Source organism: Melopsittacus undulatus, chromosome 1 (assembly GCF_012275295.1).
Source record: "Melopsittacus undulatus isolate bMelUnd1 chromosome 1, bMelUnd1.mat.Z, whole genome shotgun sequence".
Taxonomy (NCBI): domain Eukaryota; kingdom Metazoa; phylum Chordata; class Aves; order Psittaciformes; family Psittaculidae; genus Melopsittacus; species Melopsittacus undulatus.
The window spans coordinates 115,668,687-115,683,045 of record NC_047527.1 but is presented as its reverse complement, the minus strand read 5'-3'; the positions used below and the strand labels follow the sequence as shown (position 1 = coordinate 115,683,045).

Genomic DNA, 14,359 nt, shown 5'->3' with positions numbered 1-14,359 from the left:
CTAGTTCACGAAGAGACCTTGTCAGCATTTTCCGCAGAGTGTTGGTGAAGCCTTGGTCTGGTTGGTTTGGGCTGTGGGTTCAGGCTGGACCTGACAGAGGGGATATTTGAACCTGCCTCTGCCAGCTGTGGTCTGGGGCTTTGTAGTGGAAGGGTATCGTCAGAGATGAAATAGCAGGCGTGCACAAGAGAAAAGGCTGGTGTAAGCTCCTCCTTTCTCCTCTTGTTTTCCATCTGCAAGCTTAAACTTGTACTCACTGAACATGCTGGTGTCTGTGCATTCTCCTCTTCACATGTTGAGTTTCCTCCCTTGCTGTAAAGTGACCTTAGGCGTCTTCAGTGGGTATGGAGAAGCCAGGTGCAACAATGCCCAGCATCAGAATCAATCACATCCTTCTTTGAAGCTAAATGTTGGCCTAACAGGCACTATGTAATTGTGGTTTTCCCAGCAAATGAAGGAGCAGATCTGGACTTCCACCTGAAGAAGCAGGTGGGAATGCCTTCTATATATTGAGTCAAATGGTGGGATTTTTAAAAATCCCAACCAAACAACCCACTATTTACTGATAATAAATTAGCTTTTATAATAGCTAATCATTTTGTAAGTTGTTTTGATGCTTTAGAGTTTCACGTTAGCTCCTTATTTAAAAAACTATTAGTCATCAGCTGAGTTACATATGATGAAAGGTTTGCGGCTGGCTGCCATGTGAAAAGTGTTGTTAAAAAGCCACTTTCTGTACTATGTGTAAATTAAGTATGTGATGAACTAGTTCAGGTAGTGATTAAAACTGACTTAGTTACACACTTAGGCATACGGACACAAAGTGAAAAAATGAGTATTTTGGAAAGTGTTTTCTTGGGGGTTTTGCCTTATTTAGGTGGGGGCATTTTTGTTGGATTTTAAGATCAACATCTATAAATTACACATTCAACACAAAAATTGAAATTCAGGTATGAAGGCAGGAGCTGTTATTTTGATATGTCTACATTGTTTCACTAGTCCTCTTACAGATCATATCCACTAGTAAAGCTAAGTTGTTGGTTTTCTTTTTTTCTGGTGGGATGGAGGGAGGGAGGATAAAAAACTGAACAATTTTACGTTCTTCTTTTCACAGCATTTTGTAGTTATATATCTCATTTTCAGTAGGAACGAAAAAAAAACTTGGTTGAATTCACTAATTGTATAATTTTGCTCTGAAAAATCAGTCCAAAATCTGCAGTAAAAAAAAACAAACAACAAACAACAGAACACCCCCCCCCCCCCAATGCTTTGTGTTTATGGGATCCTTAATTAATATTCACAGTGGCCTGGAAAAGAATGCAAGCAGTCAGTGTTTGTGGCTAAAGTATTTCAGAAACCCTCAGCTTTATTCTACATTTAATAACATACATTAACATAAATTTATTTCCCCACAAGACAGTTTTGATATTGCACACATTTATTTTGTGTGAGCAGGGATAAATAACTCTAACATCTGCTCCAGATGTTAAACTAGCTACAAGTTAAAATATGTGTGAGGCACAACTGTTGTGACTTGGTTCTCCTGGGGCTGTGTGGGCATCCTGTGGGGTGGTATCTAGTCTCTTATTTAGGTGTCTTACCTAGGAATTGCCTCACCAGAATTTTAGATGCCATTCCAGGAGGGTTATCCACTCCTATCCAGCCAAGCATAACTACTTGCATTCCCTGGGCAGTTGTGGGAGACCTGCATCTCTGGAGACATGCCCTGGGCAATATTGCCTTCTTACCTTAGCTGCTCACCTTGATATGTCAGCTATATAAGGAGCAGAGATACCTCAGGGGAGTGATCCATACAGTTTAACTTACACAGATGTCCACTTGCCGTGTCTTCTGCAAGCATCTCAGCCAAGGGAGGGTGAAGTTGTAAGCATTGTCTACTCTTTAAGTTGAGTTGGTTTCACTCTTCAGCCATGAGCTCCAACAGTCATGGAGGAAATGAAGATAGAACCAGGCTCCAAGGTAGGTATTGGAGTGTTTACCCATCTGGTCCCTGTTTCCAAGACAGTTCTTGTTTTTGAAAATGCTTATCAAATGATTGAAAGTGTAAAATGCTTACATGTGCTTCTATCATTGCTGCCACTACTGCAGCCTTGGCCACATCTCATTTTTCAGCATTTTTAAATGACTTAAGCTGTTTGCTGGAGTCTGCATGTCTTGGAGAACAGCTGATCAGCAGATGCCTATCTACCATAAGCATATGTGTGGGTAATTAAGGTTAATGCACAGGGAACTTCTAGAAACATAAGTAAGGAGTCACCTATTGACTTTTAGTGCCTAGAAGATTAAGTAGTTTTGGATAATGAGTGAATTATGTCTGTCCTACAACTTAAGTAGGTTTAAAATTTCACCTCTGTATTTTATTTCCTTGGCACATTGTCTTTCTTCTACCTCCAGGATCCCAGGAGAGCTCTTAGCATGTGGTGACTTTGTGGCTTCCCCTCTCTCATCATCAAATTACTGGTCATCACTCACACCTCTTCTCATTGAAAGCTGAAATAACTGAGTGCTTCAGCTGGTGATATCTATAGAGTTTTCTTAAATAGGATTTTTCATTCTTTTTAAATGCAGGGGATAGTCAAGTGAAGCACATCTTGGAGACATTTCAGAGCTGATACTCCTAGCTTCTCTTGATGTCTATCAAGGAAGGGGTTAGCTATATCTTTTTTTCTTGGCCTTGAGCATGTTATCATATGTATGTGTGGGAAAGAAGCTAAAGAGGAAAATGGCAGGATGGGGAAAGGGTTTTTCTGCTGAGTGAATACCAGCTCTGATAAATGGACATCACTTGAATTGTACACAGCCCGTTTTGTCTCTTGTCCTCTGTTCTCAGCAGTATATGTGGACAGTGTCCAGGAAAATTAATTGCATTTCCCATTATTAACCACATTGCTGTCATATGAGGGCAGTCTTACCAGGACTTCCTTGTCCAGGTCATGACAACTAAAGGAGTGAGGAGAGTTAGCACATTTTTTTTTTAAATTAGACGAAGTCAAGAAGAGAAGCAGCAGCAGAGAGTCATGGTTCCTACTTTGCAGATGCTTTTCATTTTCCTACACTGATGCCCACAGACATTAAAACCAACATCAAAGAGAGAAACAAGTGAAGTGTGTGTGCCTCCATGCTTGTTCAACAGCTAATGGTGAGTGTAGTACAACCATTCAAAGTTACTTATCTTGTGATTCACTCAAATAAAAAACTATTTTTCAGTTGAGGTTAACATTACTTGCTGTAAAATTACCTTTTCAATTGTGAAACATTTATAACATACTGAAATATAGATATTAGTAAATGTAATAATCCAAGACACCAGATTTTGGAATGATACTTGGATATTGTGCTCAAAGAGTCACCTAAATTGAAAATGTATGAGTTGAAATAGTAGATCCTGATGATCAGATCACTCTTAGGATGTGCATTTTTGTATTAGGTGTGAACAATATGATGTAGGTAGGGTTGATTAATAATAGAACAGGGTACAAATGAATTATGTTTAACAAATATTCTAGAATTTCAAAATATAAAACATTAGTAAGCAAGAAAACAAAAAAAAAAAAGAAAAATCCACTTCACAAACCTTATTCCAGAGTTCAGTAAACAAGGTTATAAAGCTAATATTCTGAATTTCTGTCTTGATGCTTTCAAAAGTAGCATATAGTGAGTCACTCTTTGGACAAACTCTCTTGGTACTGAAGATTGCTCATTAAGAGCAAACCTCCTACTTCTGCATTTCAAAAAGCCAAAGAATTAAGTCATTTGTGTTAGGACAAGGATATTTTTAACTTCACAGGCTAGGAACTGCTAGCTGTTTTGACAAGCTACAAAAGGTACTCTGGCAGTATCGGAGCACTATGTGGATGGAGAGACAGTTCCTGTCTGAGCAGCACAGCAGTAGCATGGTCAGCTTCCAGGGGCTGCTCAGCTCCACTCTCTTGGCTGTTTACTGACATCCAGCTTTGCTGGTCCTGCTGTATACTTTTTTCTTTAGGTGCCTTAAGTTGTAGCCACCATTACTTATTTTTCAGCTCTATTAGATTATTTGAATTCAAATTATGAAGGGAATTCCTCAGCAAATAATGGCCTCCACTTTTGAACTAAATTGAAAAATTAATAAAATGCCCATGTAAAAACAGCCTCAGAAAGGATTGCCAGCTGTAATGGAATAAAGAATCAGTTCAATTTATTTCCCCAAACACAGTTCACTTTGTGGATATTTCCTCCAACCACAACCAACTTGAAAGGAAGAGAAACTTTATTCATGGGAATGTAGGTCAGTCAGCAGTACAAAACCTTTTTTTTATCCACAAAGGCCCCATATCCATATTTGACAGTCTATATATAATAAATAATTAATGATTGCATGTGGACAAAACAAGCTAAACAAGTTACAAAACTTGGAGGAAAACCAGCCAGTCTAGATCCAGTTGGTGCGTCTGATTTAATTTGAGGTGCTCTCCAGAGCTTCTGCCACAAAAAACAAAGCTATTGTTCATCACTCCAGCAGCATCTTCCCTCACCTCCCAGGGGCACCCAGACATGTCACGTGTCTTAACTGCATTAGTCTTGGCACAGGGTGGGACCAAGCTGGTCGCTAAGGTGAGAGTCCAGAGGCAGACAGCTCACAGGGCTGGGAGATAGGGCTGGGAGATGGGCCAGGCATGCTTGTCTTGATTTCCCACTTGTGCCTCCATCTCTGAGATGCAATAACTTTATCTTGATGAGGATAATGAGGCAAGTCAAAGTGTTTGAAGATGGCAGTGGTTTGACCCAAGAGATGGAAGAAAATGAGCTGCAGGGTTTTTACTGATGAAGTATTTCTGTAGCAGGGGAACAGAGGGGACTGGGAACATGAAGGCCCCATAACATGAAGACATAATGTGGGGCAAGGCATGTATGAAGTGTACATGGAAAACGATTATTAGATCGTGTCAGTATTTATAAATCAGCTGGCTAAACTATTTAATATTGCTTCCAAAGGTCTGTCTTTGACCCATTGTGCTTTTTTGTGTTCTCCATGATAGACACCATCCCATTACATCTCATTTGAGAGAGAGCTCTTGCAGTGTCCCTGTTCTCCTTCCGAAAATGTGATTTACACCCAAAAGGCAATGGTGTTGGAAAGATGTCATTTTCTTTTAAAAATACTCTTCTCTTGGCCTGTTTGTATGTCACTGCTTTCAAATCCAGTGATTTTTCCAACGATAAATAGATATTACTGCTCTATGAAATGTGCTGTGAAAAAGGCACCATGTAAACTGACATGTGTGTGTATATATATATATATATATACACATACTGTACTGTAAACTTGAACTCACTCTGAAGTAACTTCTGGACTTAATCTAACTGGACAAGAGCTACTGTTAATGGTTTTACATAGCATGCTGTGCCTTTTGTGGCAATGCATATGTGATGAGCTGAGATACATCTCTAGGGCTGCTGTGGTTTTCCTTAGTAGGTCATGACAATGTCCTGTAAATGGATGGACAGCAAAGATATGAGAAAACGTATGAAACTCCTGTGGACCTGTGAAGTGGCAACTCTGTCCTTGCTACCCCATCTTGTACGTAATTCCCTACTTCTGATAAATCATGCCAATTTAAAGGGCAGTTTTATGGTGCTAGAAGATTGTCAATGTTATGATATCTTCCACTGAAAGCTTTGGTGACAAAATTATATCTTTACCCAGTACTCTTCCAAGTTCAGGTGTGTTATGGCTGGGTTATTTCCTGCTCTTTCATTCCTTTCCCCTTCCCCTCCCCCCCCCCGCTCTCAAATTATGTATAAACACTTAAAAAAACCCTTATAAACATCATGTGTTATGGCCTCAGTCTGCATTCATGTGTATTTCAGTGGGTCTGTTCTACTCAAGACAAGAAGTGTAAGTTTCCAAAAGGTGAACACAAATGAGGCAATGAAAGGAAAAGAGACCTTTATTTATAAGCTTCATCTTCTGAAAAACCTCAAGTACATTTATAAGTGCAATTTTGTGATGCCCAGGTGTTACTGTTGGTGTTGTCTAACATGCTAAGAAACAGGTTTTAGGAATTCTTTTTTTTTTATCATGTGCAACTATAGTGATAGATTATAATCTATGATCATAAGTATGATACAACACTTCTAAATTTGTGACATTTTTTATGACTCTTGTCTTAGCTCATTTTAAATGTTAGATGCAAGTTGTAGATCATGACTGAAGAAATTAGCAAAATGAGAGAATTCTCTTTTCCTCCCTTGAACTTACACAGGACAATTGCTACGTTCCCTTGCACGCTAGGCAAGGCTTTACAAGTTCTTGTAGACTAACTAAATGGATAGGGGGCTGAGATGGTGTCCTGGGGCTAAATGCTCTTGTAATGATGAATCTGAACATGGAACAAAGCAAAACAAGGAACAAGTCAAAACCAATGCTCATTGTTAGATGTTGAAGGTTGAAAGGGATGGGTTGGCTGAGGAATGATAAAAGTGATGATGTTTACAAGAAGATGCGTTGTGTTAAATGACTGCATATTTCAATGCAGGAAATTGCACTCATGCAACTTTAAGGTTACACATTTAAAAATCAGAGCAGTTCAAGGAATATTAAAGTCGTGTCCCATGGCAAATTTGGTTTGGGTTGTCTGTGTGCCTGTTTTACGGCCCTGCATGCATCCAGTAGTGCAAATAGTAGCCTGACCTAATCTATCCTCCATCAGGTTACACACAAGAGGGAAAGCAGAGGTGTAAAATTATACAAGACCACAGCAGAGATAAAGTTGCTTTAGCAAGCATCTTTTATGTTTCTTAGCACAGCAATTAAACCATAAACATTCTGCTACCGCATTAACATAGTTTTAGTTTGTCTAATATTCTGCTTCTAAAGCAAAAGAAAGCAACTGCTGCTTTCCAGGCAGAAGAGAATTTTTTTTTGTAAATAATAAGGGGTTATCTCCAAACAGTGTTGTTCAACCATTACTGCTCTGCAGTACTCTTCTCCTGACTGCCCCATTTGAAAGGTTACACTCTATATTAATCGAATAATAGATTCCCTCAACATTTGCACTGTAACTGAGGGGCCCTTCCTCATTTTAGAGGCCTAGACTTTTAACCTTTGCAGTTGCCTCCTTTTTTGTGCTGACAAAAGGTAGAAGGCAGGAGAACCTATGCCTGCCTCTGGCTTTGCTTTCCAGGTTGGAGAGAGCTTCTATCTATAGTTGCTTCTATCTGAAGTTTTTCAGAAGTAGTCTGTACATGTTTCTTTTTCTACTCAGGTATTGCACCCTCAACATAAATCTCATGTCTCTGTAAATGTAATTGTGCAGGAGGGTTGCTTCTGGAGAGACTGAGAGGCTCAAAGGTTATATGCCAGAAAGATGTCTGCTGAGATAGAATGCTGGGTTGGTAGGTATGTTAAAACTGGTTATGCATCTTTGATAAAGAAAGTGTTGTGTTGTTTTGGACTAGACAGCTCTAAACAAACACTCTTAGATGTTGAGAGAGGCAATCCTGCTCCAGTCCGTTTTTACCTCCCTTCAAAGTTACTTTGAACCTGAACACTAACCATGTTTTGCCCCTCTCCCCCCAGTTATCCAGGGGAGGAGGACAGCACAGGGGCATGTGGCTGGCAGCTGGAGACAATTAGGTGGCTTCTCTCTTGGGACAAATAAGTTGTGTCTGCATTTTTTTTTTAATGATTATTTTTACCTGAATGGCACAAAATTGCAGATAAACAAATTTGGATACCTAGGTGAAATTGCAGGCTTAATTTTCCTTTGGTGGAGAAATAGGGAGCAAAAAGCTAAACTTCTCTAGAGACTCAGTTTTTAGAAAATTGCATATAATATTGCTTAGTGAAAAGAGGCTTTTTCTACAGTATGCTCATTTTCTGATAATGTGAAGAGGTTTATAGCATGGCTTGAAATGAAGTACTAATTTAATCATTCGTTCTTTGTGGCCGATAGTTGAAATGTAGTTTAATTCCAGTGACAAACTTCAAACTTCTATTTTATCCAAGGTGTCTTCAGTTGAAGTGGAGCATTCAGTGAACAGGGCAAGAACTATGGGTGCTTGTCTTCATCTCATTAGTTAATAGATTATTCTGGAAGGTTGATACATAGAATCAGACTTTTTCCCAGGTTCTGTTTGGAAAAAGACAAAGTGCTTTGGCTGATGACAGAAACTTCTACAGATCGTTTTATCTGTCTGTTACATGTCTTTATGCAGACTTTTAAGCCTGATTGCTTAGGAGATAAACTGTATGTCTCCAAAGAATAGATATATTTCACCACTTATGTCAGTTCTGGTCTTTAGTGTCAATACACCTCCTCCTATACTAAGATGAATTCAGTGTCATTTCTTTTCTCTGGTTTTTGTGTTATGAATCTAGGTTCTGATTAATCATGTATATAACAGAGAGTCTCATGAAAAGTAGCAGGGTAAAATTTAGAATTTGCTTTGAGATCTTATCCTTTGACATAATGCACAGATTTTGTTTTCACTCACCAAAATGCAGCAAGCTCAAACCTAGTATTTTACCAGAATCAATGGGGATTCTACTGTGCGGGGTTGCTGTGGAGAAACTTCTCTGAAGTTTCTCACTCTGTTACCAAGTGATACACGGTCATGGTTTTAAGCCAAAAATGGAGTTATGTTCCTGAGGGGCTGTGAGTGACCAGATCTCCCTGGTCTACTTGAAGACTGTAGTTTCTGTCCCATTGCTGGTCCTGGTGATGCCACCATGATGGCAGAAAGCTTGCTGGCTTTCTCTGCATTGCATGTTTTTCCTCAGCCAGTGAACTCACTGACTGTTCCCCAGTGCTGGACCCTCTTGGGAGAAGCATTAAGTGGCTCTAATGATCGTAGCAGGAGGTGGTAACCTCTTTCTCATTATGTTTAACTTCATGAAGCTATGGAGTGTGCTCATGTTCAGTGCCACACGAAGACCAGAGACCCTCTGCAGGTCTGGGAAGAAGAAGCAGGCAGTTGTGGGGCTGTCTTTCCTAATGAGAAGCTGCTGTTCAGCCTTTGAAGATCTCCTGTATTCAGAGTTAGAGCTTACAAGCTGAAGAGCTGCAGGGCAAGTTCATTAATAAAGTTGATGAGTTAGAAGGTGAGTGTCAGGTTTCTGGAAGCCCACCATCAGTGTAGTCTTCCTAGCTGACACCTGGGACAAACATAACATAGAGATGTCATGAGTATTGCCAACCACCCCTCTGTTACCCTCTCCCACCACCCCAAAAGTCCAGAAAGATGAAACATCTTAACTATCACTTCATGAACACAGTGATTAAAGTGCTTGCCCTGGAAGTTAGATTTTGATGAAATGCTTTTCTTTTCCTGACAGAATTTCAACCCACCTCCTCTCAATGAAGTGCTTTAGGACTTAAGTGATTAGGGTACTCAGAAATCAGTGGAAGAATAGTTCTGTGCCATTCTCTGCTGCCAGGAATGCTTCTGTATTTTACGTTTAATAATTATCAGAGTACAAATCCATTCCTTTATCTTGCTTTAGGTTCATGAAACTTAGAATCCAGACAAGCCACAACGTGAGAGGTTTTTAAAATAAGCTAGAAATGTTCAGGTATGCTATCAATCTAGACATTAATGCCATTTGTATTCCTATTGTATTGGCAGTTCTGACATATATGAGTGTTTCTCACAGCTGTGCTTCTCCATTTCATTTTGGCTGAGAAATAATGAAGGTAAGCATAAAAGTAATGCTGTCCTTAGTGGGCAGGTTTGGAACTCTTAGTAATGACAAGACGTCCTTGGGGCTGGTGTGAGCATATCTGATTGCTTGCATGGATAGGGCCTTCCCAGCCTGGGCAGCAGTTCCAGGCTTTATCCCTAAAAGGCAGATGAGGTAGAAGAAGCAGTAAGTTCTAAGGGATGTTGCAGATAAGTATAAAAGGATTTTGATACTTTACATGCCTAGGTTAACAGATGGCAGATGCAATGCAGTACACATTAATGTAGAATGAATAATGAATCTTAGAGAAAAGAATAAGAGGAAACATCTGGTGAATTGAAACATGATGTATCATATTGACCGAGAGAGGAAGAGCAAGTTACCATGGAGAAATTCTCAAAACAAGCAATATGAAGAGCAAAAAATCCTGTTACTGCAATTTGTTTTGTTTTGTTTTTCGTTAGGACACAGTGTGTTCATCTGGGGGTGTAGCATTGCTGTGCAGGAGCATACATATTAGCTTACGGGTTTAAAAGAGCTCCCCTTCACTTGGACACTGAGCTGTAGAGTATGTGCAGCCATTGTACCACCAAGGGGTCATTTCTGAGAAATGTGGCAGTGGCTCAACAAAGAGTGAAGCAGTTCTTCTCATCTGAATTAAGGTAGCAAAAGTTGGATGCTGCAGGGGCTTTGGAAATGCACAGCTTCATGCTTAGGGACAGGCCCTAGTAGCTCACTCTCTTGAATCCTTTTGCATGAGCCCATAAATGAGCCAATTTCCCAATTTCTGGCAATGCTGCTTCACAGTAACTGGTGAGAGACTGATTTTATTTTAAGCAAGCAAATTGTTTAAGTCTTTGGTTTGAGAAATGGGACTTCCTAGGGAAACAATTTTCAGGTTCCTTCCAGCACCATGTATATGTATACATATTGGTGAATTCTAACTATTGATTAGTGCTTCTATTTTTAGATTGTGAAATGAAGGGTGGCATTGATATTGCTGGCAGATTCAATCCCTCTGTCTTTCTTAGTACTATAGTTGAATACCAGTGCTGTAGCTGGCTCTATGAAAGATGGCTGAAAAAGGATCAATTTCCATCTTGCAAGTAATATGGACTAATAACAAAAATGCTAGTAAAAAGTTTTTTTTTATTTTTGAGCCTTATTTTTTTGGTTTTGTTTTATGAATTTTAAATCAAAGAAATGTAATGCAATTCCAGTAACATTAAACTTTCACGTTAGCCTGGAAAAGATACAAATAAGCTAAATGCTGTACAGCTGTGTATTGCTCTACAAATTTCAGTGGTGATGTTACTATTTAAAGAATGTTATTGTGGTATATCAATTTTAGTATTTGTCAGGAAAACACAGTCATTATGTTTAACCTCTGTGTCCAGAAACCGTGCTTATTCAGATTTACAGAATAAATGATTCAGAATTTAGTGAGACTGTAATATAATTATTGTGCATGTTTCATAAAGATACACTGACATGATCTCTGTGATTCCTATCTCAGTTTTGGCTTTTAAAAAATAAATTGAGTAATGTGACATTTCTGTTAGTATACTGCTATTTTTGGAGTTCCAATACTTGGATGCTGCTGGACCTGAAGTTTCCTGGATTATTAGGTCCAGTGTGTTGCAGGGCAGGACAGCAGCACAGCTGAAGGTTCCACACAGTGTTCACTTTGCGATATGCCTTTCCTTGATGACAAGATCAAGTGCCTACAAAACTGAATGGTGTTAAGATGACCTCGGTAAGTCAAAAGAGAATGTAAACTTGTCTGGAGAGCTAAAGGTGCCAAATTCTTCTAGGACACAGCTGCTGTCAGCAGCAGTATTTAAAAGTGCTTGTTTTAATGCTTCTTTCCTGCCTGTGGCTTAAGTGAAATTAGGAATTATTTGTTAAAGAAATAAAAAAAAATATTACAATTTTTAGAATAGTGAGAGAAATTTGTGTCTCGATGCTTACATCCTCTCTAGTCTGCCCCCCCTGGAGCTGGTCAATGAGTAAACACAGTTCTTCAACAAATATATTCTTATCCTTGCCTCTGCACCTGGGTTTTGTTTTCCATTCTATCAGGCTCGTTTCTGACTGGTTCCCTCATGCTGAGGCAGAATCTGGATATTGCAATACCAATCTCTCTTCTTTCTTGAAAGCTTAATGTGAATTAATTTCTTCATTCAGTCTCCTAACGAAAGAATTACTACTAGCTGCAAAGGTATTCACTGTTATCTCTGTAATTTTATGGGCCACTTGCAGTTGTGGTGTCTAATTCAACACATTTCAGAAAATAGGAACCTGGTACAAAAACTGGGATATGATTTAAAATAAAGAGTGAAAGTGACTGGAAAACTTGCTGAATCGGTATGTCATGTTTACTTGTCTGTAAAGTGTCCGCTTAAAAAAAGACCAGCAAGCAGGCAAACAAATGTCTAGGATGTCATTCATAATAAACATACATGAGCATTGGATTTAGCATTTATGAAAAGTAAGCACTTTATGGTGCTGGGACAAGAAAAAAATAAGTAAAACTAGAAAGAAGGATCATTGGAGAAAGCCACACTAAATGCACCGGAATACTGGAAGTTAAAAGTAGTAGGCTTCAGTGTATCATGAGTGTTATCATGGTTAATATATATTCTGACAGAAATACTAGAAGGCAATATGGGTTCTGCTGAGAGTTGTGAAGTTTTCCTTGGAAAGCAGGATTTGAAACTCTTTGCAATACGGTAAAAATAAGGATTTTCATGGGTCACTACAGACCCCATAAAATGAGTTTCCACCAAATGTTGTTCTATTTCAAACTGTTAATGTCTATGAATTATTGGCAGCTGTGAAATAACAATTATGCCATCTTTCCTTATTTATATTTCCTGCCTGATGTCAAAACTCAGCAGTTATTGTATATCATTTGGCCTTTTTTAGTACTTTATATTTTTCATTCAACTCAAGAAGAAAAATACTTAATTTTGCATTACAGAATATTCCTGTAACACATACAAATGTTTGCTGATTGAATGTAGAGAAGAGTGACTGAGACAAAACTGTTGTTTCAAAGTATCCCTCTTAATGTGGAAGACAAGTATTTACATTTTTTAAACATTATGTTACCTGGGTAATTCAGTTTGACATGTGGCTAAAGATAAGTTATTTGAGTGCTGAGTTGCTTTTGACATGGTCTCTGTGTGTGTGTGTATAAAGTGTATTTTATAAACGTATATGTGCGTGGCAGCCAGTGTAATGAATAGCACAGGGTACATATGTACTCGTATGGTTTTGGCAGCTTCAGTTCTGGTGTTCAGGCCACTAGGCTTATTTTTCACATTCCAGATCTCAGAAAGGCTTCAAAGAGCTGCTAATTATAAAACAAGCCAACCCCCTGTTTGCTTTGATAGGTGTTTGCTGTCAAATACAAATGCTATGCTCTCCTATGGCTATGCTCTTCCAAAGGACAAACCCTGTAATTTAAAGCGCTCGAGCTGATGTGGTGGGTTGACAGCAGACCTAGCTTTAGGCTGCCCTGGTCTTTGGTGCATGAGGCTGGGCTCCTGCACTGTGCATGGGCTGCCAGCACACTTCTCAGCCCCCAGAACAGCCCTCTGCCCTGGCCTCAGCGGGCATGAAATGCACTAAAGCCAAGATCATTTATTCTGGCATCAGCCATTTATTCCCATCTTTTTTCCCAGGGATTGTCCCTTGCCCCATCATGTGCAGTAAATTCAAGACTTCATTCATGCAGTGGGAGGCAGGCCACAGCTGCCGGAATAAGCTGTGTTGCCTGTGTGAAAAGAGAAACAGGTTTGAATTCAATTAAACATATCACAATATTTCCACATATAAATTTTTATCTTCTTTGTTTAGAGGCTCAAAACCATTGATCCAAAGAACTCACCAAGAACTGGCCAACACGGTTTAAGTTGGCAAGCGAGATATTCTTTAGTGCAGCGCTGGGAGAGACGGGGGATATCTCCTCCTAACATGTCTCATCCTAGCATCAATCCGGCTATGATTATATTGTTGTTTAACGTACATATTCATTATATTTCCAATAAATTACATACATATTCATAACATTTCCCAGAATTACTTTACATAGGTTTAAGCCTATTTTCGCATGAGCACGACAATATGCTAGTGGTCTTTGGGACCCCTGATGATCATTTCTTCATCATCTTCATCTTCATCACTTTGTTCTTTGGCTGAATTTTAGGATTGAAAAGTCCCATTGTCAAACGGCCCACCACTAGTCCAGTTCTAATGGGTCATTGTGCAACTTTTATCCAAAATGTTTCCTTCTTGCTATTATTATTTGCCATCAAGGTCAACATTGCTTAGAGACAAAGCAGAACTAAATTTACTTATGTACAAAAGAGTATATTTCATTCTGTACTTCCCTTGGTCATAAGGTAGTTACTTTATTTTATTGATACTTTCTTAAGCCTATTCAATTAAGGTTTCCTTAAAATTGGGAAAGCTAAATATTTGGCTGTAAGTGAAAAAGCTGTAGGTTTTTTTTGCTCCCCTAGTGCTTTCATTTCCACGATCAACTTAAAATCATGGGTTTTATCTTACACTCTAAAGCTCAGTGTCTCACAAGATCAAACTTGGTATTGCACAAATTTATACTTATTTTGCTATGCGGATTTTGAGAGGGGGAAAATTGTAGGAACA

General features: G+C 39.0%; 1 protein-coding gene across 2 annotated transcripts in view; it reads left to right on the top strand.

Annotated features, from left to right (window-relative positions):
• The window catches only part of KIAA1217 (KIAA1217 ortholog), a 379,558-nt gene that overhangs the window by 100,271 nt on the left and 264,928 nt on the right, over positions 1-14,359 (top strand). The gene's annotated exons all lie outside the window — the stretch shown is intronic.